Source organism: Triticum aestivum, chromosome 1B (assembly GCF_018294505.1).
Source record: "Triticum aestivum cultivar Chinese Spring chromosome 1B, IWGSC CS RefSeq v2.1, whole genome shotgun sequence".
NCBI lineage: Eukaryota > Viridiplantae > Streptophyta > Magnoliopsida > Poales > Poaceae > Triticum > Triticum aestivum.
In genome coordinates this window covers 689,665,954-689,671,638 of record NC_057795.1, presented here as the reverse complement: position 1 = coordinate 689,671,638, position 5,685 = coordinate 689,665,954, and positions in this window count along the sequence as shown.

Genomic DNA, 5,685 nt, shown 5'->3' with positions numbered 1-5,685 from the left:
GGATGTCCCCTGGTTCCGTTTAGATGCTGACTGCGTTGTAATTTGGTCGCTTAGGGGGATTTCGACGAAATGGGGCGGCGCGGGCCCGTCGGTGGCAGAAAGCGCGCTCTGCGCATGCCACGCCACGACGACGGTGCTGCATGTGTGCGCTGGCAAGGAGGTGGCCACGCGGAGCCACCAGGACGCTTGGGCGGCACCAAATGGCATTGTGCCGCCGTTCTGCTTCCTGTCGGCCGCTACGGCGCTACGGCCGCCGCAAGACACGCCGACGCAGGCGGGCCAGGGCGCCACCGACGCCAGGAAGGCGCCAAGCGCGCGTGTGAGGCTCCGGACAAGCAAGCCTGGCCGTGAGCTACGTGCCAAGCGCACTGTGAGCTCGTGACTGAAGTTACTGACGAAGATCGACACTGAACTTCTGAATTTCTGAAAGTGAACATGACTAGCACATGCAAGGTGTTCGACAGAATGGTTCGAGTGTGTAGAGATCTCCCCTTGAGCTGGTTTTTGGTGGAGGGGCCTCTCATTGCATCAGGAGGCTGCCTGAATATTTATAGAATTTTTGGAGAGGTGTAGATATGGTTTTCACCAAATTTGGCAAATCTGGTCCAAACTTGCAGTGAGTGAATTTTGAAATATCTGAATAGGAGAAGAGTGGATCAAGATGGTTCTGGGTTGTGGGTACAAAGGACTATCCGGGGGTGTTGAGTTGAGGTCAAAAGTCATAAGCATTGGGGTACTTGCTTTGCAATCCACCTAGGCTCAAAAGAAAAGACAGAATTATTTTGGGAGGAGAAATAGTTGGAATAAAGTCCAAAAATGGATTTTATTAGTTTGGACAGAATGTTTGGGTTGAACTATAGTGGGAGGAGAGGTTTTGGGAAAATTTCACCATAGGAGGCATGGTAAAATTTTGGAGGGATCAAAACCAAATAAAAGCCCAAAACTAAAAGGGTTTTCATTTTAAAAGAAACCAAATCCAAGAAAAGGATTTTGAGAGGGCAAACTTAGAAGATGGTTTTTAGGAAGGGTTTAAATGACCTCCTTTCAAACCAAGCAAGGCTCTTTTGAAAAACAAAACACCAAAAAATTTGGAGTGTCACAATGGACCGGGCTGATTCTATTTTGTGACCTTTTCATTTGGTCATAATTCTGCCACGTCAGCTTCCCACGGTGGAACCGACGTGGCGTGGGCGGATTGCTAGTGACCAAAATAATTGGTCGTTGAATTTACAACCTTTTTTGGGTCATAAATGTCTATGACCATTCCGGAAAAAATGTCGTTAATTTCAGTTTATGGTGGCCAGCTTTTGACCATCAGATTTTCATCACAAAAAGGTCACAAATGGAAAACAATGACCATCCAGTGACCAATAGTGATGGTCACAAGTTGACGGGGTGCCGTGGCCGGCGTAGGTGATTCGTGACGGACTTGTCATCCTAATCCCTAATCGATTGTTCGAAGGTTGTCGATGATGGCGACGTTTCTGTATGCCGCAAGGAGGCTCGGTGGTTCCCTGCTCCAGCGAATGCAGGTGGCAGTCGCAGAGGAGGGGCGCCGTCTCGTTCCTAGCAGGTTCATGCGCTCCTGCCAGTTCACCAAAGTCTCCAGTGAGGTACTTTAACAAAAATTGATATATTTTCCCCATGATTGTTTGTATCTCACGGCATCAAGTGCCGATCTAGCCAGCGAAAATCTGTGTAATTGAATGTAACAGCAGCATGCATGTGTCTTCCTCTTCTACTAGCTAACAAGGGCAAAATTATCTATCATGGTCATATTTGTTTAACATGCACCATGCATTATGTATACTAGATAATTCCCCGCGCGTTGTTGCGGGATATTTGTGCCAATATACCTTCTTTTGCGGGGGAATATACCTATTGAATAGGTGCGCATAGAGCAGTACAATGTAACAAATAGTAATAAATAATTTATGAGCCATTCACCTTATTTATTTTCGGCACATAAATTCCCAGCATGTTTATCCTAAAAAACACATTATCCAATTAAAAGATGTCTGAGATTAGCACCAATTAGTATATGTAATAATATGATTGTTCCAATAATCATTGTAAAGGTTGAACACAACACGATGAAAACTTGCCCAGTTCGCCTTTCCCAAAATTGAAGCAAATTATGTGTAATCTGCTATAACAGGTGGGGCTGCGATAATAATGCGTATAAATTGCAATTACAACTGACCTTGACGACCAATAGTTATGAATAGATTGCATTATGCAAGCAAGTGACAATGTTACTCATCACCCGGTCATATTTGTCCATGTGTAATTATCCCCAACCATGGCGAGAAATGCAATTTTTCTTCCTGGAAGAAATTCTCCTTTTAGATTATCAGACAACAAAGATTGGTGGAAAGCTAAAAGAATGACCTAAGTGTAGCATCGGAATATGCAGGAATCACCAATATAAAATAGACCCACTTACTTGAAAGAACACCTATGGGGCAAGAACATGCAAACCTAGTAACGTGCCGACTCCAATCTAACTACACGCATATGCCTGAAATCAAATTAACTGGTAGGTTATGCACAATCTAATAGTAATAGAGGAAATCACTATGATAAAAAATAAGGATGGATAGCAGAGCCTAGAGGACAGTGGGAATCATTGTCTGCAATACCTTGTGATGACAGTGCCAATGAGAGCATGGGATCCTGGTATGCCAGTAGTGCTATCACATGTTGCCGCCGTCTGCTCAGCACACATTTCAACCATATAGTTCGAGATCTGTGCAACAATTTTGATGACGCTGAGACACAAAATCTATCTCGGCAACCCATGTCCAATCAAATATTTGATTGGACATGGCGTTGCCGAGATAAAGCTACCCCTGAAGAGTGAAGGTCAATCTGATGTGTCCACATCCCCATTGAATGCTCAGCTCTCCTCCAAGCATTTGTTGCTACTTGCTAACCTCCATGCCATTGGCAAGGACGTGGCTGGCTGGCCGGCGTTACCACTTGCTGGTTCCTCCCATGCCGAAAAGGAAGCGAGCATGGGACTCATGTACACCATGTCTGATCCCCAAGCATACAACTGGAACCAACCTGTACTATTTCCCCAAAGGCATTGGAGCTAGGTTTGCCGAAACATACAGAGGAGTGGAAGACGAAAGACAAAACCACAGCGAGATAGCATACAGAGCCATCGGAAGAAGCATCCTTTTTATTTAGGAGAGAAAGATTAGACGGCTGGACTTCTTTAAAGAACTGAGACGATTAGGCTTCCGTGGACAGTTTAAGATTAGAAAGGGAGGATGCAACCACGTCTAGATGTTAATAGAATTGAATGAGAAATAAAATAATGTCTAAAGCCCGTTTATGTATGCCACTCAGTAAGTCTGGTAACTGAACGCTTACATGGCCATTGTGGACGCTGCTCAACCTTTGATGGGTCCTCTTGTAAGCCGGTAATGAAACACTGATGTGGCTAGCTTGCTGATGTGGATAGCTTGCATGTTTAGATGAATAGGATAGTGGGGGTGAGTCTCTTAGGTATATAGGATATCGAACCTCACTTAACTGGCAGACAAGACAATATCCTTCTTAATTACTCCCTTGGTAACTTAATATAAGACACTTTTATACTGCCATGGACTCTAAAAATGTCTTATACTAAGATACCGAGGTTGTATTACTAGCCCAAATAAGTCCTTACTTAATGATTGATGATGCAAAGTAAGTACAGTGACCATTATTTGTGTGCATCAATCTAGCATGCTGGCAAGATCCCGAAGAAACAGTAGCTGTCTGACGTGGAATATAAGTTGAAGGTTCAGGCAGAGCTTTTTAAGAATTTAAAGGTGTTGGAGAAGTTGCAGCAGGAAGAGGCGAATGCAAGACCAAATTCCATTCAGTTGTACGTACAATATCTAAGGATGAAATAAGATGCATGCAAATACAAAATTTCTTGATAAATTTCTTCCTTAATATCCTATTTGTTTCTTTATCAGGAGTTGATACAAATAATCTCGTTTGACCAACCTCTTTGATAAAAATGTCTATTGAACGTGCGATTGATGGTGTGATCGGTGGAGCCACCAAGTTGGGATTTTTCGGTTTGCTTACTGCTGTTACTTTTGGTGGCGAGAGGGTAGAAGCCCAGGTTGCTATCAAGGAAAACCAGTAAAGATAAAAGATCGAAAAGTGACAACAAAATATGGCCCAGCCTGTTTTCAGTTTAACCATGATCTCGGCGCTATGTTATCGTACATTGTGATATTGAGTGACTTGGTATCATGTCATGATATCTCTATTTATCTATACGAGTAGATTGCGTGTACGCATGCATGCATGGACTGTAGCTTCATGCAAACATACTTCCATAGCTTGTAGGGTCACTCGCATGCGCTGTTGGTTTTACTCGAGGTCTTCCAGCTCGAATTAATTTCAATCTTTTTTTCTGAAAACTTTCAATCTATTCATCTTCAATCATGGTAGTATAAAGAGCACCAGAAATATTAAAATCTACATCCGGATTCATAGACCACCTAGCAAAGATTACAAGCACTAAAGCTGCCGAAAGTGTGCCGCCGTCATTGCCCTTCATTGCCGGAGTTGGGCACAACCTGTTATAGTACACAGTCAGGATGTCGTCGCACTACTAGAAAAAAGGCTATAGCTAATATGGACATTAATGACGCACCACTGCTATATAGCAGTGGCGCATCATATATATGTACGTCATTAGTGGTCATATCACCAATGGCGCACCACACCTACGGTGCGCCACTACTAACAATTTTTCTTTCAAAACTAGTAAAGACGCACCAGAGGATAGTGCGCCATTACTAGTTTTAACTAGTAATGGCGCACCACACCCTCTGTGCGACACTACTAACATTTTTTTCTTTTTTTAAAACTATTAATGGCGCACCTGGGGATAGTGCGCCATTACTAGTTTTAACTAGTAATGCTGCACCACAACCACGGTGCGCCACTACTAACGTCTCACGCACACAAACACACACAACCCCCCCCCCTCCCAATCGCCTTTTAGGTTTTTTAAAAAATAAAAGAAAATGATAAAAGATTCAAAAAAATAGATGCCCATGTGTTATGTGTTCTAGTTGTAAGGAAAATTAACAATCATGAATTTTGAATTTTTTTTGCAAAAGGCCGCCGTGTTTCGGTAAAACGGCCGTAACTTTTGCATACGACCTCCGATGAAAAAGTTTTTTAATGAAAAATCATCTACTCGAAAAGTTACGGCCATTTGAAGAGTTTTAGAATCCCCAAAAATCTAACAGAATAAAAGATACGGGGTATTTAAGATCTGGAGGCAAAAAATTCGAAAAAATATTTTTTTTAGCAATGGCACATCAGTGAATAGCGCGTCACTACTATTTTCCCGCCTTCACAATTCAAAAAATAGCAATGGCGCACCAGTGCATGGTGCGCCACTGCTAACTTGGGACATAAGTTTAAAAGGGCCGGCCAGCCACTAACCCCTTCATTCTTCTCCTCCTCTCCTCCACTCCATCTCCTCCTCTCTGGCGACCTCCTCCTCCTCACGGTACTCCTCTGGTGACCTCCTCCTCACGGTGCTCCTCCTCCGGTGACCTCCTCCTCCCTCCTCTCCTCACGGTGCTCCTCCTCCGGCGACCTCCTCCTCCCTCCACTCCTCCTCATGGTGCTCCTCCTTCCTCTCTTGCTCACGGTCCT